The sequence below is a fragment of the Microtus oregoni genome, unplaced genomic scaffold (assembly GCF_018167655.1).
Source record: "Microtus oregoni isolate MIOR12 unplaced genomic scaffold, Mior012 000060F_ref0000265, whole genome shotgun sequence".
In the NCBI taxonomy this organism is placed as follows: domain Eukaryota; kingdom Metazoa; phylum Chordata; class Mammalia; order Rodentia; family Cricetidae; genus Microtus; species Microtus oregoni.
The window spans coordinates 2,111,796-2,136,994 of NW_024543870.1; the positions used below are offsets into that span (position 1 = coordinate 2,111,796).

The window sequence follows — 25,199 nt, forward strand, 5'->3', positions numbered from 1 at the left end:
GGCCTTGGTGAGTTCCCAATAGATTGTCCCCATTGTCTCAGTGTGTGGGTGCACCCCTCGCGGTCCTGAGTTCCTTGCTCGTGCTCTTTCTCCTTCTGCTCCTGATTTGGACCTTGGTGTTTCAGTCCGGTGCTCCAATGTGGGTCTCTGTCTCTGTTTCCTTTCATCGCCTGATGAAGGTTAATATCCAGGAGGATGACTATATGTTTTTCTTTGGGTTCACCTTCTTATTTAGCTTCTCTAGGATCACGAATTATAGGCTCAATGTCCTTTATTTATGGCTAGAAACCAATGTTCCTCTTTTTGGGTCTGGCTTACCTCACTCAGGATAGTGTTTTCTATTTCCATCCATTTGCATGCAAAATTAAAGAAGTCATTGTTTTTTACTGCTGAGTAGTACTCTAATATGTATATATTCCATACTTTCTTCATCCATTCTTCCATTGAAGGGCATCTAGGTTGTTTCCAGGTTCTGGCTATTACAAACAATGCTGCTATGAACATAGTTGAGCATATTCTTTTTTGTATGATAGGGCATCTCTTGGGTATATTCCCAAGAGTGGTATTGCTGGGTCCAGGGGTAAGTTGATCCCGAATTTCCTGAGAAACCGCCACACTGCTTTCCAAAGTGGTTGTACAAGTTTGCATTCCCACCAGCAATGGATGAGTGTACCCCTTACTCCACAACCTCTCCAGCAAAGGCTATCATTGGTGTTTTTGATTTTAGCCATTCTGACAGGTGTAAGATGGTATCTTAAAGTTGTCTTGATTTGCATTTCCCTGATCACTAAGGAAGTTGAACATGACCTTAAGTGTCTTTTGGCCATTTGAACTTCTTCTGTTGAGAATTCTCTGTTCAGCTCAGTGCCCCATTTTATAGTTGGGTTGATTAGCCTTTTATAGTCTAGTTTCTTGAGTTCTTTATATATTTTGGAGATCAGACCTTTGTCAGTTGTGGGGTTGATGAAGATCTCCCAGTCAGTGGGTTGCCTTTTTGTCTTAGTGACAGTGTCCTTTGCTTAACAGAAGCTTCTCAGTCTCAGGAGGTCCCATTTATTCAATGATGCCCTTAATGTCTGTGCTGCTGGGGTTATACGTAGGAAGTGATATCCTGTGCCCATATGTTGTAGAGTACTTCCCACTTTCTCTTCTATCAGGTTCAGTGTGTTTAGACTGATATTGAAGTCGTTAATCCATTTGGACTTGAGTTTTGTGCATGGTGATAGATATGGATTTATTTTCATTCTTCTACAGATTGACATCCAGTTTTGCCAGCACAATTTGTTGAAGATGCTCTCTTTTTTCCATTGTATACTTTTAGCTCCTTTATCGAAAATCAGGTGTTCACAGGTTTGTGGGTTAAAGTCAGGGTCTTCTATTCGATTCCATTGGTCGACATCTCTGTTTTTATGCCAATACCAAGCTGTTTTCAATACTGTAGCTCTGTAATAGAGTTTGAAGTCAGGGATGGTAATGTCTCCAGACGATCCTTTATTGTATAAGATTGTTTTGGCTATCCTGGGTTTTCTGTTTTTCCATATAAAGTTGATTATTGTCTTCTCCAGATCTGTGAAGAATTTTGATGGGATTTTGGTGGGGATTGCATTGGATCTATAGATTGCTTTCAGTAGAATTGCCATTTTTACTATGTTGATCCTCCCAATCAATCTGCAATATATAAAGAACTAAAAAAACTGAACACCAAAAAAAAAAAAAAACAAACAACAAAAAAACAAAACCCCACCCCAAAAAACCAACTAGGGTACAGAACTAACCACAGAGGTCTTGAGGATAAAACACAAATTATTAAAAAACACTTAAAGAAAGGTTCAACGTCCTTTAAGATTTTATCTTATCCTAGCCAGAGGGGCTGTAACCAATAAAACAAATGGCAGTTCAAGCTGATGAAGATGTGGGGAGAGGGGATATTCTTCCATTGCTGGCCAAAGTGCAAACTTGTACAGCCACTATATGGAAATCAGTGTGGCGGTTCCTCAGGAAGCTAGAAGTCAATCTACCGCAATGGGCAGCTATAACATACACCCAAAGGACTCCACACCCTCCTCCAGACTCATTCGTCCATGTACTTCACTGCCTTACTCATGATGGCCAGAGATTACAAACAGCCTCGATGTCTACCAACTGATGAACGCATAATGAAAATGTGGCACATTATAACACTAAAAAAAAGAAATTATGGAAATTTCAAGTAAATAAGTGGGGCCAGGAAAAAAAGCTATCCCAAGTAAGGTAATCCCAAAAAATAAATATTGCATGTGTGTTTTCTCTTATATATAGATACTATATATATGTTTTCAAAATGTGTGCTATAATCTAAATAACCAAAGAGGTGAAGTACCTAGTGAAGGGATGGGATGAGGTCTTTCCAAAGAAGGGAAAATAGGATATATTGTTATGGAGACAAAGGGGAAACTAAACTAGGAAGATTAAGTAGGGAGGATGGAAAAGAAGGGTAAAAAAAAAAAAAGGAATAGGAAATATGGGGAAGGACAGCTAACACTAAAGGTCATTAGAAAAACCATATGGAAACCTATTAATGCAGAAGCATCCTAAAATACATACATATATGAAAGGAATCTAAATGGAGTCACCAAATAATAGAAGAGTGTTCCAGCTAGACATTTTATTCCGTTAAGTAAAACCTCCAATGCAAGGCAAGGGTCACACCTTGTTTAGTCGGAGTCCAATGAACACCCATGAAAACCCTTAAACATCACAGGCTATTTATGTACATTTATTGGTTATTCTCTGCAATCTGATGGTAAAGTCCTATTGCTGCAGGCAACACTTATACGTGTCATGAAACATAAAGAATTCAATTCGGTGCCTAACAAGAAAGGGGTGTACTTCATTCCTACTGACTACTGTTCATGGGTACAAAACAACCTGGTATTTTGGCACACAACTAACTGTAACCTCACCACTAGGCAGAGGGCTGGGCAGAGGGAGGAGGATCACTCAGGGATTCAATGCCAGCCTGGGCTACATAATGAGGCTGCTCTCACAGAAGACTCAGGTTCGATTCTCAGCATCCACATGTCAGCTAAAAAAATTTCTATCAATATTTGCCTTAACTAGTAGTTTTGGGTATACCCTTTACAACTCTGGTTTATTAACCGTCTAGATAAGTGTTTCCAAAGCATACTACACAGGGCTATCAGTAGTTACAGAAAATATTTACATACAAATAAATTTAGGAAATGTTCTAAATTTTTCTAAGTCCTTTGAGAGTCTTTAAATCTGTTAGGAAAAAACAAAGCCCATGGATTCTACCTTTGGCCATCTCACATCACATAAATCAAGTCACAGTGATGACAGAATATGGTAATGATCCTCATGTTTTTTTTTAATTTAAAAAATTTTTTAAATATTTATTTATTTATTATGTATACAATATTATGTCTGTGTGTATATCTGCAGGCCAGAAGAGGGCACCAGACCTCATTACAGATGGTTGTGAGCCACCATGTGGTTGCTGGGAATTGAACTCAGGACCTTTGGAAGAGTAGGCAATGCTCTTAACCACTTGAGCCATCTCTCCAGCCCCATTTAATTTTTTTTATTGAAAAAATTTCCGCCTCCTCCCTGCCTCCCTCCACTCCTCTCCCCCTCCCTCTCCAGTCCGAAGAGCTGGGTTCCCTGCCCTGTGGGGAGCCAAGGACCTCCCATCTCCGTCCATATCTAGGAAGGTGAACATTCATACTGGCTAGGCTCCCACAAAGCCAGAACATGAAGTAGGATCAAAACCCCATGCCATCGTCCTTGGCTTCTCATCAGTCCTCATTGTCCGCCATGTTCAGAGTCCGGTTTTATCCCATGCTTTTTTAGTCCCAGTCCAGCTGGCCTTGGTGAGCTCCCAATAGATCAGCCCCACTGTCTTAGTGGGTGGGTGCGCCCCTCGTGGTCCTGACTTCCTTGCTCATGTTCTCCCTCCTTCTGCTCCTCTTTTGGACCTTGGGGGCTCAGTCCGGTGTTCCAATGTGGGTCTCTGTCTCTATCTCCATCCACCACCAGATGAAGGTTCCGTCCAGATGGAACTCAGCACTGACGATCTTCATGATTTTGATGTAAGCAAAAGTTTGTCTCTCTTTTATTTTATTTTTAATTTACGTTTGTGAATGTTTTGCCTACGTGTATGTCCACTGTCTATGTATGGTGCCTGCCAACACCAAAATCACCAGATCCCCTAGAAATAGACAGTAGTGAGTAGTCACCTGGATGCTGGGACAAACCTGGGTTCTTCGGGAGAACAGCAAGTTCTTTAACTGCTTAGCCATCTTTCTAGCCCTGAAGTTTCTTTAAAAGAACCCAAAAGGCAATGCTCAGGGAGAAAAAAAAAAAATGACAAAACAAAACTCCACAAAATGTAATTTGTTCTATAAAATTTATACTTTGGTATCAAGCAAAACCAAGAGTTTATCTAAGATATAAGACAAAAATAATATAGGTATCTTCATCCACACATGTGTTCCAGAAAATCCTTCTAAATCTGAGATGGTTACATAGCATTAAAGAATCATTTGTTTAAAAATCACTAAGTAGAGACAGTGTTTACATCCAGCTGATAATATACATCAATTGAACAATAAAATTAAAAATAATTGCAGAGTATGAAGTGGTGTTAGAGCTGAATCTAGTAAAACTTTTTTATCACAAGTTGAAAAAAAACCCACCAAAACTCCACAGAACATATGAAACATATCTAATACTACCAATAGCAAGCAATCAGCCCAAACCAATATGGAAGCCTTTATTAAGACACTACCCAGTCATTCATTCATTCATTCATTCATTTATTTATTATATATACAACATTCCTTCCATGTGTACCTGCAGGCCAGAAGAGGGCACAAGATCTCATTATAGATGGCTGTGAGCCACCATGTGGTTGCTGGGAATTGAACTCAGGAACTCCGGAAGAGCAGCCAGTGCTCTTAACCACTAAGCCATCTCTCCAGCCCCCACTACTCTGTCTTTTCAACAAGTAAAATTCACAGGGAAAAAGGAAAACCAGAGGGAGAAACTTTTTAAGCTTAAATGAAGATCTAATAGACATACTAACCAACGATTTTGATCCTGACTCAAATACAACTATAAAAAGATATTTCTTGGTCAAGATTGCCTTCGTTCTTCACAATTTCCACTTAAAGATTCTAATGAACTCTTTTAAGAACTGATAGCTCGTGTTTTAAAAGCAGGGCACTGGAATGCCCTCATGACATGGTACTTGGTAAACTGAACCAAGAGGACTTGAGTATGTGACATTTTGCAACTGTTATTTGATAGCTAAAAACTTTTCTAACATATCAACAAGAACCCATTTTAGAAGATATTAAAAACAGAAAACATGTATTTGTACAATCTTCCACACTGTTTTGGTTTCTTTTTGTTATTGTTGTTGTTGTTTTTGAGATAGGATGTTGCTACTATAGCACAGGTCTTGATCTTGGGTGGGTCCTGTCTCTATAATGAGATTATAGATAGTCCTGTGTCACTACACCAGTTATTTTAATGCTCTTAACTTGATAATTCAGAAATAAGAACCAACCGAAAACCATACTGATAAGAGGCTTCAGATTTAGGAAAAGAACATTGAAATATGCATCTAGTAGATACAACATTCGAGAAAATAAGTTTTACAACTTATAATATGAAACATGGTTCAAAATATTAACTATTGTATCATGTACTTACCTGGCAGAATTCACATGTAACTTGAATTTCATTAAGTTAAATAGCTTATCATGTCCTCTGATTCATAGCAAAGATACTGAAAACAAAATGGTTTCACACTGTTACAAATAGCACTGAAACATTTCTTAAAATGCATTTGATTTTGAAAATGAAAGCCCTTGATCATTCTCAACACTATTTCATCAAAAAAATTAAGAATATTTATATCAATATATTACTTCTGAAATAAGAAAACTTATATAAATATATTAATTAGAGGTATTAATCCATCAAGCTCCACAAAAAACAGCAATTTTTTTTTTAACTACATTCGAAATCTGATAAGAAAAACCAGACCTAAGTCAGGCTTGGTGGTACAAGCCTAAAATCCCCACTTAAGTGAGGCTAAGGCAGGAGAATCATAGTCAGCTTGGGTTAAACGGAATACCCTATTACAAAGACACAATCTCTCTCTCTCTCTCTCTCTCTCTCTCTCTCTCTCTCTCTCTCTCTCTCTCACACACATACACACACACACACAACTTCAAAATTTGTACTTAGAAAGTTATCAAAATTTATTTGTTCCTGAATATAAATGATCTAGTTTCCTCTTCCATATCTTTGCAACTTACTTATTTAATGCTAGGTTAAATATAAGCAAATTGTGTGTGTATATGTAAATCATACTGAAATTAACAAGATAAATGGCCCACTTTAAAAAAAATCTGCCAACTCTTTCTGATTATTTTGGTATGCTTGTGTATGTAACATGTGCATGCAGATATACATGAATGTCAACAGAGGCACACTTTGCTTGTCTTTCACCCTGTTTTCTAAAACTAGGTTCGCTGAATTTAGAACTGAGCTTGGAACTCATTCACTGGGTTAGACTGGTTGGCCATGAACTTCAGGGATTCACCCCTCTCTGTGCCCACCCCACTTTCTAAGCCAGGGTTAAGGAAGTGTGCTCCAGCTTGTCCCGGAAGTACTTTACGACTAAGCCACCACTACAATCCCGACTCCTCCTTCTCATCTTCTTTTCCCCTATCATGTGTTAAAGACAGTAAACAGTTTTCTCATTGCAAATAAATTAGTGGTGTGGGGGGGAAATTATGTCTTGTTCAGAAAAAGTAGTAATTCCCATGCAGAAACAGACAACTGGCAGTAGTGGTGAGTCCTGGAGTCCTACCTTAGGAGACGGGAAGGAGAAACTGTCTTCCCTTACCCTAGGTAAAATAAATCATTTCTCTACTCACATCCAACTGTACGATGCTACCTATGAAGAAAAGAACACTAGGATAATCCAAAGACCATCTCATCATGCTTCTGTCATTATCAACACAATGTAAGCTCAGGCAGGGCAAGGCAGCTGTCTGTGAGTACACCTGAGGCAACACACCACTCATTTCAATGCATAAGCGTGTAAATATTAACTATCTATAGACAAGCTGACAGTTCTAAAGAAGCTTTTTAACAAGTTGACACCTCCAGAATCACTGTCTTTCTCCAATACAAATCTACACAACTGCTCTCCTAGCCAACTAACACAGATACCCATTCTCTTATCACTATTACATAATACCCAGGGGAGACAGCCATAAATACCCTGTAAGCATCTACCGCTAGAAATGTTAACAATTCCTCTAAGAGATTCTAAGTGTTATCTCTCTGATAATCTAACTAAACCTCAAACCTTTAAATCTGTGCTCATCATGTTTTCACAGCAAGTTTGAAAATATCTTCATATAACGAAAGCTGCCAAGGGAGCTTATAAATGGCTTGTGAAGTGCATTTTGAACTTATAGTTCAAAAATTATGAAGAATCTAAAATATGGCATTCCCATTCCTAAGAAAATCGTAAATAGTTACATTATGGTGCTTTAGTATCAGTGAAGACACAAACAACCACTACTTGCGGTAAAGGTCAGAGATTAACCACACCAAGTAACACAGAACTACACAGATCTAAGTTTAAGGACCTTTAATGTGAACCAAGTGCTGTTAGTTGAGGTGGGAAGACATTAGTCCTACAGATCTCCTACATCTGAGAAAGAAAACACTGTTTCTTCAAAGACTAAGCTTTAACTCAGTCACTTGTGTGGTTTGATAAAAGGGGATATCTACAATATACTTTTGAGAGTAAAATAAAAAATAGTTCAATGATTTGTTTGCCGTAAGCAATCAAATGGAAGCCACTGTTTTCTTCTTTAAAATAAGAGCAAGATGTAGTAGAGATGGCTTAGATAATAAGATGATGTAGCCCAGGCTTCTGAGGCTTCATTTTTGTTACAGAGGCTCTAATTCTCCAGACCAGAAATAACTTAAAAGAGTACTTTATAAATTTATAGCTACTGAAAATATACAGCCATATAATTTCGAATGAAAAGATTTTAAAAGCCGGGCGGTGGTGGCGCACACCTTTAATCCCAGCACTCGGGAGGCAGAGGCAGGCGGATCTCTGTGAGTTCGAGGCCAGCCTGGTATACAAGAGCTAGTTCCAGGACCAGAACCAAAAAAGCTACGGAGAAACCCTGGCTCGAAAATTAAAAAAAAAAAGAAAGAAAGGAAGAAAGAAAAGATTTTAAAAACACTGGATAATAACTTCATATTAAGTACTCATTAATTTTTTCACTGATAAATTTTTAAGTCTATATGTAAAACATGACTAACATCACTTTATTCCCATTTGAAGCAGAAATTGGTCTAGAGCTGGCTACTGCGGTATATGCAGGAAGAATGTCTTGAGTTTGAAGACAGCTTGGGCTATACAGTGAGTTCTTGGTCAACCTGAACAAGAATGTAAGACTTGTTTCAAAACAACATCCAAACAAAACCATCCAAAAATCATGGTATAGACTGAGTAAGGTCCTATAATCTTATTCCAGACAGAAAGCTACAGTGTATTAACCAATTCTATCACTAAATTGTTGAAGTGTACTAATTTGTAAGCATAAAGTAAAATTATGATTAAAGCTAAATACCCACAAATATAAGTTAAAATTAAAGTACTTTATCAGACTATGAGAACCTAAATAACATAAACTCCTTTGAGGAGAAAGAGAGAGAGAGATTAGGCATCCTGCATATGCTAATATCAGATCATTCAAAAAGAGCAAAACATATGAACACTTAAAGTTCTGTAACTCACAAAACAATTTATAGATTAACTTGTTACCTTACAATTTTTTAGGTAAATTAGGACTTTTTTTGGACCTTTTGCTAAAAAGCTAAGTTTAAGAACTTTTGGATTATGAAAAGAATTATAGAATTTAAGTCTTTAGTGTGTTCTCATATGCTAATACACATCTCATTTTCAAGAGGTCATTTCCAAATTTGCTAACCCTCTAGATCCCTCCCTGACCCCCTAGACTGAATACTATCAATATAGGCTACTAGTGTTTGAGGACTGTCAAACACAAACAGCTGTTATTTTCATTAATATTTTAGAGACTAATCATTACAATATGAAGAGAACAATTTTACATTCAAAGTTTTACTTTGGAGCAGGGAGATGGCATAGCTGGTGAAGTGCTTTCTGCACAATCCTGAAAAGATCTCCAGAACTCATGGGAAAAAAAGGCTAACCCTGAAAATGTGGAGATAGAAGAAACCCTGGAGCTTGCTGGCCAGTCAGCCAGTTAGTCTAGCTGAATCAGTGAGTTCCAGGTTCAAAGACCTTGTCTCAGAAACTAGAGTAGAAACAAATGGAAAGACATTTAACATTGACTTCTGGCCTCAACATATGCATGCACTCATGATATGAATGTGCATGTGTACACATGTACACACACACACACACACACACACACGCACGCAGGATCGGGGAGAAGCTCAAATTCCTTTACCTTTGTCGCTGGTGGGCCATGAGTTTTAGTCTGCTGACAGGAATCCTTAAGTTCTTGTTACACAAGCAGCACTTTCCAAGCTGCCATCAGTATCTCTAGAGAAAAGGAGAGAAACAGAAAACACTTTTACCCTGTTTAACATACATGTTATATTTAAATTTTGCCCACTGTTCACCTTATTATATAGTTTCTTCCAAAATCTCAAATGTTTCAGAAAGATGGTCACCAAATAATACCCCAATTGCCAACACATTACCATCTACTAGATATAGACCAGCTTTAAGGATGGTGGTAAGGCAATAGAACCATGGTGAAAGGAAGAAAATAAATTATTTTTAGCAGTATATACCTAAAAAACAAGTAATAAATGAAGTGTCAGAGTTGAATTCAGGCATCATAACGTTCATAGTGAAAACTATTTTTCTTATGTTGCTGCTACACAATAAAATCTATGGACCCTAGTTTATGTGTATCTCATATGGAAATAGCCTGATGTTCCATGCATGCAGGCTAGAACAAGATCCACTGATTAAATGCAACCTTATATTGTTTAGAACTTAAATTATTTCATGTAAACACAGGCATCCTGGAACCATAATCATAAGGTACTCAGGGCCCTTTGGTGCTCTGACGTGCTCATAAGTCCTTTCCCTTCAAGGTTTATCACAACTGTAAAGCTCTAGTCATCATAGCTGTACATCACACAGCAAAGGAAAGTAAATAATGACTTCCCTTTAAGGAAGCTTTTCACAAACACCAGAGAAAATTTCTACTCACATTCTATGGGGTAGAACTTAGTCACAAGTGGCCAAAAAATGCCAGGGAAGTTATTTGGCTGAGAGTAAACTCATATAGACAATCTACAAAACTTACAAATGATTACATAGATCTGTTATGTAAGTGAACAAAGTGAAATGGCAGATGCTTCAGCTATTAACTATGCTAGGGAAAGGTACTGATTTCCAAAGCATGGTGTTCAAAAGGAAACAGATGATCTTGTACCATTCCCTTGGGACTGAGTCTCCATTATCAGGCCATCATCTGCCTAGTTAAAAACTGAAATATCAGTGAGTAAAAAGGGATGCATATTGTTGGATAATTAATTGCCATCCTATTCATTTCTTTCTAAAATGTAAACAGCTCATAAAAGTGTCTTAAAGGTCCTGCCACTGGCAGAGAATGACCAACATTCATAAAGATTTCTCTATATATACAAGGCCAATCTGTAGGTAATAAAGAAGGGACAATCATGAATATCAGAACGCCAATGTAAGAGAAAAGAAAAATCTGAAATCATTGTCATTTGGGAGATATCTCTCTCTCTCTCTATCTCATTTCTCGAGGCAGAGCTTCTCTGTGTAGTGTGTAGCCGCCATGGCTGTCCTGGATCTCACTATGTAAACTAGGCTGTCCTCAAACTCAGACATCTACCTACCTCTGCCTCCAAATACTGGGATTAAAGGCATGTACCACCACAGCCAGGCTGAGGGTAAGCTCTTATAGACAATCCAAAAAATTTACAAATGACTACACAGGTCTGTTACGTAAGTACTGGATAAGGTGAGATGAATAAGAAGTTGGCAGATGGTTCAGCTATCAACCATGTTAGGGAAAGGTACTGATTTCCAAAGCATGATGTTCAAAAGGAAATAGATCACCTTGGAATGAACCCCTATTATCAGGCCACATAAGAATTTGGGGGAATTTCCCTATTGCAGATTATTGGAAAGAAGGGCAATACTTTCCTTTAGGGTTAGTGAAGTTTCCTTAATATCTTAAAGTAGAAAATCAGAAACCAGGAAGTGTCTCATTGCAAGGCTGGGGAAAAAAAAAATCTGTTTTAAATATAAACTGCTCCTTATGGAGAAAGGATTCAAAAAAAGATATTTAGCAACATAAATGCAAAATGCAGCTATAAATGGGACAGCAATTCAAGGACAATTTTGTGGACAGTCTGTAGTTTACTCTCTCCAAGTACAATTCGTTTTTCTCTGCGCTCTTACACTGCCATCCTGGTATTCATGATTGTCCCTTCGTCCTCGTCACCTGCAGATTGGCCTTGCATACTGCTCTGTGTGATAATAATAGGAAAAGCTCACATATTTCAGACAGAGATAGACTCCTACAAACTATTGTTTTTCAGAAAAATGCTCAATTTTACAAGTGTGACTTTAGGTATGTTTTTCTGCACACAGATGTTTATGCTCTTATTTCAGCAGTTGTTCACAAAAGATCTGGAACTAGCATCTTGAAACACAGCAGGGCAATTATCCTTCAAGCAAAAGGCAACAAGGTTAAACTAACCAGCCATACCTGTTCTACATAGCTTAACTTACTCCATAATCACCTAGACTTCGATTAAAAGGAACACTTGTTAAAGCTCAGAAGTCACAGATGTAAGGAATCTCTCCTTCACCAATATCATCCTACTCACTTTCTGTACATTTGGGCATAACTAACCTGTGGGCACAGGCAATATCTCCACACAAAGGTACCAGGACTGCCAACAGTAAATACTCTATCCTGAACCAAACACTACTAGAACACAGAGCACAGAGGACGGCATCAGTGTTAAAGAGAACCAATCTGTTCTTGGTCACAAACTCAAGAGTCTAATACATACAAGAGAAGTACTGGGTGGTACATAGTAAGATTGCTGGGACAAACTTACAAAGTCACAACCTTGAGGGGTCTGTATCAATAATGTCACATGAAAGCTTCCCAAGAATACTTGGTTTCTAGGTCTTCAACTTGTCTTTTTCCCTGAGTCCTCATTTTCATGCTTTCAAAACTAGAAATGCCCTTATACTCCTCACTTATCTGAAATCTTATTTGCACACCCTGCCCTGGCTTTATATTTCAAAATATGGATAATTTTAAATAAGACTGTCACAACGCACCTCCATTAATTTAATCATATTTTCCAATAATGTATCTCTGCTAAAAGCAAAACATGGTTTTATCAACTGTATCTTGTTCTGTGTTCAATAATGTTATGAATTCTTTATATGCCCTGTAGTTCATAATAAAAACAATTTTCATTTAATGACTATGTTTTCCACTTATGAAATACTAATTGAAATACACTTTCCTGAGAGGGACTTCCATGAGAATGAAGAAAAGAATAAACATGAAAATTGAGACGTTAGGTTCACAGTTATTACAAAGTAAAAAATGATCAATAAAGTATTCTTAAACACTGGACCAAACAAAATTATGTTGAAGCAATGAAAAGGAAGCAAGAATTTAGTTTATTTTTTTCTTCATTATTGAACAAATTTAAGGTCAAATTTGTTATATGTATATTTCTACTCTTGTTTAAGGTATTATGTTTATACAGCTCATTTAAAAATGTATAATTAAAACTTGTGGATTAATAGTAATCTATAACAGTCAAACTGTAGTAATGTTAGTTAGGTTTTCTAGAGGTACAGAGATATATTCAACATGGATAGTTAGTCCTACAAACCTTTCGAAGACGTACATAATATGGCATTTAAAAGGTTTTAAGAACTTAAGAATTTCTCAACAGTGATACATGTCTACTTCTGGCAGCACCTTTTGAGAGGTTCATGTGCACTGAAGAAACTTGTTATGAAATTTGCCTTCAATGTGGCAAAGCTAGTTATTTGGGCAAGAAACTGCTCTTGCCTGGAGTGCTTAATAGTATGCTGTATAAAATGGACATGCAGGACCTACAGAAAACTGACTGCTGAACTTTCCAAAAGGCAGGATGGTCCTTCAGGGTTCCTGCTTCACAGAAGAAACTGCCAGACATTATGCAGAATACCGAATAAAGCAACTGATAAATTTTGCCATTACATGGCAGAAGAGATCTTATTTCCTGCTTTACTGAAAAGTGTGCCAGATATTATGGCCTAAAGGCTGAAGATAGATGCCCCAATGTTAAAAAAGAACTTTAGGTGACTGTCCAGGTAGTGAGATATCTGTCATTTCTAGAACTTTGGAAGTTGCTTACAATGCACTTCCGGTTTACTTAGGTAATATATCTTTCTGGGGTCTTTGATGGATTGAAGACAAGATAGTTATAATTATAGTTTACTTTTGTTATAATAAAAGATAAATTAGATATAAAACTTAGACTCACAAAGATAGGATAGATAAGAGTATTTTCCTTTATTTGATGAATGTAAACAGGCTCAATATGTAACTATAATTCTTGTTTGATAACTGTTTTGTATATGTAGTTTTACTGTGTTAAAAGCCTTCCTTTTTAATTAGACAGAAAAGGGGAGATGATGTGGGATGTCCACTTATATATGTGTTGCTTTTATTGGTTGATAAATAAAGCTGTTTTGGCTAATAGCTTAGCAGAGTAAAGCTAGGCGGGAAATCTGAACAGAGATATAGAGTAGGTGAAGTCAAGGACACACCATGTAGCTGCCAAAGGAAAAAGATGCCAGAACATTATCGGTAAGCCACAGCCTCATGGTGATACATAGATTAATAGAAATGTGTTAATTTAAAATGTAAGAGGTAACAAGGAATACACCTGAGCCATTGGCCAGTGTTCTAATTAATATAGTTTCCGTGTGATTATCTGCATCTGGGTAGCTGGGAAACTAAAGCAGTCTCTGTTTATATGTTTATAAGTTTTATATTAAGTGAAATAAGCCAACCAAGAACGAGAAGCACTACATTCTCTTACCCATGTATAAACAACAAAAACACACTTTACAAGACTCTCTCTCTCTCTCTCTCTCTCTCTCTCTCTCACACACACACACACACACACACACACAAACTGTGAGTGAATGCAACAGTGATTATCCATCTGCAAAAGTAAGGAAGGTGAGGAAAGGCTGATCATTGAGTTAAGTCACACATGGTAGATGCTCTTACAGATAGCCATTAAGTACTACCGCTCTATAAAAGCTAGATTTTCAGTGTTTCACCATGCAAAAATGAAAGATGACTGAGAAGAAATTTCAACTTGTTTTAAAATGCTACATAATTTATACATATATTGAAACACCACAGAGAACTTTATTAAATGGACTTTTCCTGACCTATAAAAATAATTTTATACCGTCTTAAGATGCTAAGTGTATGGCAATTTATAAGTCACTAATGGAAAACCTTTATAGTGAACAAAAATGTTAAGGTATCAGGAGGATGGATTTGTGCTCTATCACAAGGTCATTCAAGGGCAGCAGAACCATATATAGGCAGGGAGTTTTCTGTGGTACAATTTCGTCATAACTTCACAAGTAGCACAAAGTATAAAAGGTGATCTTAGTACGACCCTGGGAACAGCAATATGCTCATAACAAACCTAAATCCATGAGTATGAAAACCTACAGCCGTAACTTAAAAAGAATTACTACCTATTCAATGTTAAAGTATCTCTGATTTCCTTTATATACTATCTCACTACAATCCTTCACATGTACTTAACGGATACCAAAAAGAATTAAGAAAATAATGTGTACAATACAAATTAGGGCATGAACTTACAGTATTAAGCTTATGTAAGTTATACTGCATTTTACTTTGACATTAAATGCTGTTTTCCTAATGCTTAATACTAAATCATACTTAATAATAAATACTAACTCATACTTTATGCCTAGAAACTGAATATTACACATTTAACACCAAAACCTTCTGTGGGAGTCAAACAGATTGTTAGTTTGTGGATTTGATATCATCCTTGTGTATACTGGCTATGGAATGCTTAGCTCACCAATGGAGGGAAAGGAAACTCCTCAAAAGTGAGAAAGGTATTCCCAACCTCAGTGAGGGAAGCAGTTGTTGTCCAAGGCTGCTCATTCGTTTCCTGGCAGCCCAGACCTGAATTAATCACACAGAAACTGTATTAATCAAAACACGGCTTGGCCTATTAGCTTATGCATATTTCTAACTAGCTCTTATATCTTAAATTAACCCATTTCTATTAATCTGTGTATCAGAATGTGCTTGTGGCCTACCGGTAAGGTTCCGTCCGGTGTCTGTCTCCTGCAGTGGCTACATGGCTTCTCTCTGACCCCACCTTCTCTCTCTATATATGTATCTTTTCCAGCCTGGCTATATTGTTAAGCCATTGGCCGAAAGCAGCTTCTTTATTAACCAATGGCAATAAAACATATTCATAGCATACAGATATCAAGCAGATTTTAATTTTTTCTCTACTTATGACACACAATAGATATTTTCCAGGCATATCAGTATCAACAGTATACTGAAGCTTTGATCTCAAAGTTGATAAAGATTCATAAAGCACATAATAAATGAGTATTAAATAGTAATATCAGTTCAATATCACAAAAATAGTCTTCAATTTAAAAAAAGTAATACTGGGCATAATGCCTTTAATCCCAACAATCAGGAGGCAGAGAAAGGGAGGTCTCTGGGAAGGCAAATCCAGCCTGGTCTACATAGTGAATTCCAGGTTAGCTAAAGCTACTTATCTCAAAAGAAAAACAAAACCCAAAACAAATAAATTAGCTTACTTTTTGGGGCTTTGTTTTTGTTTTTAGAGACAAGAGTTTCTTTGTATAACAGTCCTGGCTGTCCTGGAACTCACTCTGTAGACCAGGCTGCCTCTAATTCAGAGAACCACCTGCCTCTGCCTCCTGAATGCTTGTATTAAAGGCATGATGTGCCACCACCATCTAGCAAATTAGTTTACTTTCAAAGTTAAATTTTATTTTAAATTATTTCCAGACCACCAATGCCTGCGTTGAGTGGGCTAGTTGTTTCCCAGAACTCACAGACTTAAAAGCAACAAGTATGAAAAGCAGTAGATTAAGTTTTACTGTGGAAGGGAGGTCACTTGTCCCCGGCTGCTCAGCCCCCAAATAATCACACAAAAACTCTATTATTTAAAGCTGTAGCTTCTTATAATTTAACCCCTTTCTAGTAACCTGTGTATCACCATGTGGCTGTGGCTTACCGGGTAAAGTTGTGGTGTCTGTCTCTGGCGGGGCTACCTGACTTCTCTCTGATTCCACCTTCTTTCTCCCAGCATTCAGTTTAGTTTTCCCTGCCTAGCTCTGTTTCCCTATAGCTCTGCTAAAGGCCCAAAGCAGTTCCTTTATTAACCAATGATATTCACAGCATATGGAGGCGAAGCCCACATCATTTTACTAATAACATGGTTTTAGATTTGGTAATGGATTAAGTTATATGATATAATGTTTACAGTATCATTTTTGCTCAAAACATAGAATAAAATATACTTACTGCCTTCCCCCTCTAAAATTTTAATATAAAATGTTTGGGGCCAGGTGTGGTAGCAAACACCTTAAACTCAGCACTTGGGAGACAGAGGCAAGGATCTCTCTAGTGAGTTCTAAGTCAGCCAAGGTTGCTTTCGTTTTCAGAGGTAAAATCTCGTATGACCTATGCTGGCCTGGAACTTGCTATGGAGCCAAGAATAACCTTAAACTTCAGCTCTCCTGCCTCTACTTTCCCACTACTGAGATCACATACCTGTGTTACAACAGAGTGGTTTATACAGTGCCAGAGATCAAATCTAGGCCTTTATGTATGAGAACTAGAAATTCACACTTCAAGAATTATGATGATTTGGGAGCTGGGAAGATAGCACAGTGGGTAATGCATTCAGCATTGAACTTGAGTTCAAATTCTCAGCACACATCATGACAGGTGGATCCTGGGAACTCACTAGACAATCATCCTACCCAAAAGTGAACTTCAAGTTCAGAGAGATTTTGTATCAAAAAATAAGGTAGAGGAAAGGTTGAAGAAATTAATCTGATATGTACCCATGTACATGTACGCGCACATACACCACATGTACAAACACACCAAAATGAAAAGAAAAAGAACTGGAATTATTCAGGAGACAAAGAAATGGTTGTCAGCACAGGACCTGACACACAAGAATGAGGACTTGAATTTTATCTCCATTACTCACATACAAGCTAGGCCAAAAAGAGAGATATGAATTTGGAACCAGTGCTGGGGGTAAAGGAATCAGGTGGATCTCTAGAGCTCAATCGCCAGGTAGCCTTGCTGAATGCAAGAGCTCCAATTTTAGTGAGAGACACCACTTCGAAAACAAATGTGCATGGCTAGATGAGTCAAGGTACCTGAGTTTGAACCTTGGAACCCATGCAAAGGTGGACAGAGAGAACTGATTCCACAGAACTGTCCTTCAGTCTCTACACCCATGTCATGGCATGAATGCCCACAAACACACATCATGCAATGCATAAATACACCATCATCACCATCATAATAATAACAACAACAAAAAATAAAAACTTTAAAAATAAGGTAGAGGGGCTGGAGAGATGGCTCAGTGGTTAAGAGCATTACCTGCTCTTCTAAAGGTCCTGAGTTCAATTCCCGGCAACCACATGGTGGCTCACAACCATCTGTAATGGGGTCTGATGCCCTCTTCTGGCCTGCAGCCATACAGACAGAACACTGTATACATAATAAATAAATAAAATAAATAAAAAAAAAATAAGGTAGAGACTAATCCAGGCAAACACTGGAAATTTTGCCAGGCCTCCATAAATGTGCACACATGTGAATGCACAACCATGCAGACATGTGCTCATCCTCATGGATATGCAGGTACACCACACACACATTGTAAAAAATTACACTTAGTCAATCATCATTAGTAGTAAGAACTCACTAATAAAAACTTTTCATTACAACAAGGAAAATACAGATTACATATAATTCCTATTACAGTAACAGTAATTTCACTTCTTTCTCTCTTTTTTTCTAAGTATGTTGAAGTTTAGGAAAGTGAAAGAAAAATCCCTAGCCCAATAGTCATATTTCACCACTAAAACATACCCAACAAATGACAGAAAGACACCAGCAACTTGCAACATGATAACTGGGAACTGATGGTACAACTATGTTAGCTGAATTCTTGGTAAAAACTTCAAAAGAAAAAAAAATATTAGAACTATGTCTTTTTTTTTTTTTTTTTGGTTGGTTGGTTTTGTTTTTTCAAGACAGGTTTCTCTATGTAGCTCTGGCTGTCCTGGAAGTTACTTTGTAGACCAGGCTGGCCTAGAATTCAGAGATTCACCTGTCTCTGCTTCCCAAATGCTGGAATTAAAGATGCAAGCTTCCACCTCCTGGAAAACTGTAGCATCTTAATTTCATTAGAAGATATTATGAAAGATCTCACTAAAATATTGATGATGGGATTAGTGAAAACTATGGCATCAATTTTTATAATCTCAAAATATGTATATGCTACACTACTACATGAAAAGGTAAGTCTGACTTAGGGCGAAAGGTACATATGGAACAAAATGAAATTCTCTGCAATAGGTTTATGGAAATTCTAAGGTAGTAATTTCTACTACAAATTATAAATTCCTAGGGAAAATACAAATTTGTTGCCAAAGCTACCAAATAAATGACTGTTGTACTCTCTGCAAGTCATGCCATAGCATTCCTAAAGGACTGCAGAAGATGATCATTTCTGGGTCATCTTCGACAGTAATCACCTTAACACGCACTGAGCATGCAGCCAGTCCTGACGCAGTTGTGAGCACTGATATACACTGCTCAAATGCTTACAAGGTTAAGTGCAGTTCTCCTTACAGAAAACAAATAATTTGCCTAAGCAAATTATGGGGGTCATAAGTGGATTCATGACAATTGAGTCCTAACAACTACCCTAAAACTACATTCATTGTGCCAGAAGAATATATGAAAGAAAATTAAATAATTCGTTAAAATATGTAATTCAGAAAGTAGCTAATAAATTAAAACCAATAAATTCAATGTGCAAAGTGCACAAAATTTAAGCACTGATGTTATTAGGTTGTCATAAAGTTTCAGTCAACTTTAAGAGAAACAAATGGAAGTGGCAGAAAATATGAAATAGATATTTGTCCCAGTACATATGTTATTGTTCAGTAACTATAAAATTATATAGTCAACTATATGACTTTGAAACTTAAACAATACAACTTATTTCCCTTAATAATTCTCAATTAAGTAATCACATCATACTTAACAATCATAACCACAAAGTTAGAAAAATGATGGCAAAGCTACCACATTTACACTAAAATGCCAGCGTGAGCCTGCTTAACTTTTTTCTGGGAGAAACCAAAAGTCTTGGCAACCTCATAAATATTTACTTCCTCTGATAAGCAATTCCATTGAGTTTATTATCTTATGAGCCAACTCAAAGAAAGAAAAAGGTATCAAATACTGTAAAGTGTATACAACAGAAAATTATGCTTATTAATTCAATGTTAAAAGCAGGGAAAGGAAAAAAAAGTAGCAGAGCACAGCCGCTAGGCATGGTAGTGTGCACCGTCAACGATACCCATGAGGAAAGGCAAGCACATCTCTGGGAATTAGAAGCCAGCACAATTTGACAGCAAGTTCTAGGCCAGTCAGTGTTACACAGTGAGATGCTGTCTTCAAAATTAAATAAATAAACTTATTAAAAACTAGCTGCACTGCTGGGTAGTGGTGGAACACACCTTTAATTCTAGCACTAAGGAGACAGAGGCAGGCAGATCTCTGAGTTCAAGGTGAGCCTGGTCTACAGAGTGATTCCAGGACAGCCAGGATTACACAGAGGATCCCTGTCTCGAGAAAACTTTAAAAAAAGAAGTAAATAAATAAATGGATAAATGAATGAATAAACAAACAAACAAATAAATGAACACAGCGAATTAGCTGGACAGGGTGGCTGATACCAGAGAACTCCCATGGGTCTGAGGCCATCACAAGTTTCAGGCCAGTCTGGACTATAGAGTGAGAGAGAGAGAAAAGAAAAGAAAAGAAAAGAAAAAAAGCATTTTTTTCCATTCAGGCATTTAATAGCAGGAAATTTAAGAGTGGTTTAAGTGACTTATTAACTGTAGATAATCATCAGATATCACAAAATCTATAGAATGGAAAACTATAATGCTAGGAAAGACAAAACTAAGCGAGTAAAGGTAGAAAACTGGAATCCAAAAGTTTAGAGCCTATTAGACAAAAGGAAAATATTTTAGAGAACATATTTAAAAACTGAAGGTGGCCCATGCTTTAAATCCCTTGGGAGGCAAAGGCCTGGGGATCTCTGAGTCTGAGACCAGCCTGGTCTACAGACTGAGTACCAGGATAACCAGGGCTACATAGAGAAACTGTATCAAAAAAGGGGGGAGGGGTAACCATATACTACTAAAATAAGTCAAATCTGTCTGTCCATTTGTCCATTTGCCAAGTACAATTACTCTAAGAACTCTGTCAAGGATCTCACGGTAACAAGTCACTCACTACTATATTCCAGTGCTTTTTATTTTGGGATATGAACGGGGGGGGGGGGGAGAAGGTTGAGAATTACTGGATAAGATATGAACCTGAATAAATACACCTACACCCCAAAATATATTTACGACCCTTTTGGTCTACCCTAAAAAGGAGCAGAGGGAAGAAAAGAAATAGATAATAATTATTATTTTAGGGGGAGTGAGATGGCTCAGCCAGCAAAGCACTTGCTGTGTAAACCTAATAACCTGAATTCAACACCCATAACCCATATAAGGTGGAAAGAACTGCCTCCATAAAGTTGTTCTGACTGCCACACCCAAGTCGTGGCATGTACGCACCAATATAAACACATTATACATAGCCTAATGATAAATAAGATGAAAAACTTACAATGATCAACAAAAACAAAGTAAGCATCATAGAATCTATCTTAAACTGAAAATATACCAGTTTTAGGTTTGTCAATAAAAGTCAACAAGAAGACATATATATCACATACATGTTTATAATTGTATATTCCATATTTTGTGATATAAAACAGGTAATTACAATTATCATGGCCTTAAAGACTCATAACAGTCCTCCATTTTCTATGAAATGATACCTTATTTGAACTTTTTTGAGACACAGAACAAAGGAAGTGTTTTTTCTAGGAATTTTCTCCCACAGACAAAAACAGTGATGACGATCTCTACTACTTCAGCATTAGAGCCAATGAGACGGTTTCATGTGTGAGAACCTTGCCATCAACTCTGATGACCAGGGCTCCGTCCTCAGAACCCATGAGGTGGAAAGAGAACATTTATTCCTCAGAGTTGTCCTGTGATCTCCATACATATGTCAGCACCCCACAGACAGGCACATACTACATAAATTAAACTTACAAACAAATTACATAAAGAGGGTTGGGAATGCACAGCTCAATAGGAAAGAGCTTTCCTACAAGGGTAGAAAAGCTCAGCAGCTGAGAGTACCTGCTGTTCCTGCAAAGGACCTGGGGCAGACTCTAGCACCCACATCATGGCTTACAAAGACCTGTACTCTAGTTTCAGGGAATCAGGATCTCAGATGTCCTCTAAGGCACTGCACACAATGATGCACATACACACATTCAAGCAAAAAAATTAATTAAAATAAGCAAATCTTTAAAAAATACACAGACCATATAGCATCTCAGGAAAAATTTTAGTCTGAAGAAATAGATGTGAATATAAGATAAACACAAAAATGTCGAACTATTGACTATATAACTATGCTAGGTAGTTTTTCTAGGCTACAAGTTAATAATACAAGGAGTAGTTCAAGAACTATCCCTACTAATTTTGAAAGGGGTCAACTGAATTATACAATTATTTTCATTGCTTCTAATCAAGGGACATTCTGGAATTATGTTTTAAATATGAAGGAATTACCTTTCTAAGGGCATTTCAATAGGAGTTACAAAAGAAAGAAATGCCAGTTCATAGACACACATATCATATCGGAAGAGCCCAAAGGCAAAAATGATGGAAACAGCATGTAAGGTAGAGCTGTTTACCAGATTTAGATATATAATTGATTGGGAGAGTACAGATAAAGTACAGATTAGAACTCAAGGTTTCAAGATTTTTAAAAGTAGACAAAACTATATATCTTGATTTAATGTTAGCCATGAGATATTTAATGGATGATAGAATTTCAAAATACAGCTTTAAAATTTTAAACACCCATCAAAGCACCCCCCAATTATTTGTTAAAGGGCTGACATATAACCAGTTCCACCACTATCTTAGTTTAACATTGCTCCTCTACATAAAAATAAATGTAAGCTTTTCTAGGTAACACATTTGCTATTGCTCCAAATACAAAATAAAGAGCCTAGTAATGTTAAAGGAATCTCCAGGTAGAAGTTTTTAGTACCTTATATCAAAAATAAGACAATCGCCCTGAAAGTGCATCTCTAGAAATTACAGATAACAAAGAACTGCAGGGAGGTAGCTCACAACTTTAATCCCAGCATTTAGGAGGCAGAGGCAGGAGGAGCTCTGAGCTCTGGTCTACAAAGGGAGTTCCAGGACAGCCAGGGCTACAAGGAGAAACTGTCTCAAACCACCCTCCCACAAAAACAGATACCAAAGAATTAGGTTCTAAGTGAGCACAATATTACATTTTAAGCGATTTTTCAAAACTTAATGGCAGCAGCATCTTTAAAACTGAGACTGAAAAACAGCTTAGGAGGGCAGCATAAACACTGTTAATTTGAAGATTTTTCAAAATTATTTTTAAGACCTAGAAGCTTAATTATAACACAACTGATGAATTAAGACCCACGAACTTGCTGGGCTGTGTTGGTGTAAGCCTTTAATCCCAGCAATCCGGAGGCAGAGGCAGGAGGTTCTCTGTGAGTTCGAGGCCAGCTTGGTCTACACATGAGTTCCAGGACAGACCCTGTCTTGAAAAGTCAAAATAAAAAAAATTCCATGAACTAACTTTTCTTAACCTATACAGGATACATGTTTAGCTTACTCTAAAAAATATCCCTATATGTTTGGAAAAAGTTTGCTGCGGTGGATTCTTCAAGTGGGATTAGTAAATTTAAATACAAGATTCTTACTGTGTCTCTTTCAGGAAATTATCTAGACTTGTTTGAAAATAGGCTTTTATGAAGTCTTACTTTCCAGCAATTGATCAAGGCCATTTGGCTCTGAAGGAGTATTCCTGAGATGGTTATTACTACAATGGCAATTCCAGGGGTTAAGAATTTCTTCAAATAGGAAAAAGTGAGTTCAGAGAAGAGTCAGAGTTTGGTCTGGTTTCAAATATAGCAATACATGCATGTGATGTGAATGTCTCCATAATTTGTAATCCCTAAGAAACTGTGACTTCCACAAGGTAATCTAGGTATTAATAAACAGGCCTAAGAGTTTACAATGAATAAATCCCTTTTACTCCATTATATTGACGGTAGTTTTACCTGGCTTCCTCAGTTTTAAGGGTCCCCATTAAGAAGAGACAATTTTATATTACCTAGATGCATAAAAATGGTCCCCAGCTACTCCTAGGTCTGGTTCAATGAATGAGCACTATGGAGACAGAGAGACAGGCGCAGGCAGACACACTCACACCCCAAAATACCCACACGATTCTCTCTCCCTTGTCTCTGGGGTATTGATAAAAGGAACAGATTAGCTCTGCAAAACACCCGTCGAGATTAAAAAAAAAATGGGGGAAAAAGCAGAATCAACCTGCACCCACACCTCAGCCCCGCCCCACCTGGAAAAACTGGGGGGTGGCGGGAGTGTGAGGGTGGCAGAAAGGACGGGAAAGGCCGAGACACCTCTAGCTCCCAGGTCCTTCATATCATTGCCTCCATCACATTGCACCTAAGCCCGGGACCCCGGCTCGATCTTTAGCCACGCTGCCCAAGCCTTCTCCACCGCACCATCCCAAACCCCGCGGTGCTCAACCGTCGGAGCCCTAGGTGGGGAGCCCAGCGTGGACCCTCCTGCGGCCCGATCAAGGACTTGAGGCGGGGGTCCACCCCCGCCCGTCAGCTGGGCGGATCCGAAGAGCGCCCCGGGGACCTCTCAAGTGACCACACAAGGGGATGGTACAGCGGAGGGAGGGGTCTGAGGGAGCCGTTATTCCCTTTTGCTCAGGCTTGGGAAAGCGCACGAGGGAGAGGCAGACGCAGCAGCCGCATTACCTAACGGGTCCGGTCGGTCCGTCAGGCCAGCGGCGGCGGCGCCGCCACAGCCGTCCGGAGGGTTGGGGTCCACAGCAGGGGCGCCAAGGGGGTGGGAGGCTGGGGGTGGGGACTACGGGCAGAGACGTCGCCATGTTAGCGCCTTCTTCCTCTAGATCCTCACAGCCCCCCTAGATCGCGGCCCTTTCCCCCACTACTCACCTGCCCAGGTCCCTAATTCATGGTCCTGTCCACCCCCCGGCAGCCCGGAGCCCAGCCGTGTTTACAAACTAGCCCCGGAGGAAAGGGCTGAATCGCACTTTAAAGGCCAAGGGCTCCCACAGGCTTCCGTCCTCTCTCGCGAGACCCGACTGACAAGCGTTGGCCCCGCCCCACTCCCGGCATCCCCGCTGCTTTCTTCTCGCGCCCCGCCCCTTCGCGCACACGCCCCTTCCTGCTTTCTACCGAGGGAGCGCCTACGGGTCAGGTGACGCCGCCTTGCTTCCGAAAGGGGGCGGGGCTTCTGGAGGGCGGGGCCGGGGAGGCGGGAACCGGAGAGCACTCGGACGCTAGGGATTGGACGAAGGGCGCGAAAGGCGGGAAGCAGCGCCAGGGGGCGTGGCCAAAGCCTTAGGACCGTTGTTTCGGTAACCAGGGAACTGCAGGAAGCTGTGATTGGCAACCAGCGGGAGGCGGGCACGGCATCGGGGGCGCGCGCGCAGGTGCCGGTGGAGGGAGAAGGGAGGGCGTGGCCG

The 25,199-nt window shown here is 38.7% G+C and overlaps 1 protein-coding gene across 2 annotated transcripts in view; it reads right to left on the reverse strand.

Annotated features, from left to right (window-relative positions):
* The window catches only part of LOC121439299 (cyclic AMP-dependent transcription factor ATF-2), a 72,760-nt gene extending 47,959 nt beyond the window's left edge, over nucleotides 1–24,801 (reverse strand). For both annotated transcript variants that reach the window (XM_041639779.1, XM_041639778.1), the window contains exons 1-3: nucleotides 24,667–24,801; nucleotides 9,540–9,634; nucleotides 5,716–5,791 (exon numbers count right to left, since the gene is read on the reverse strand). The gene's annotated coding sequence lies outside the window, so the exon portion shown is untranslated. The remainder of the gene's footprint in view (nucleotides 1–5,715; nucleotides 5,792–9,539; nucleotides 9,635–24,666) is intronic.
* Nucleotides 24,802–25,199: the final 398 nt, after the last annotated feature.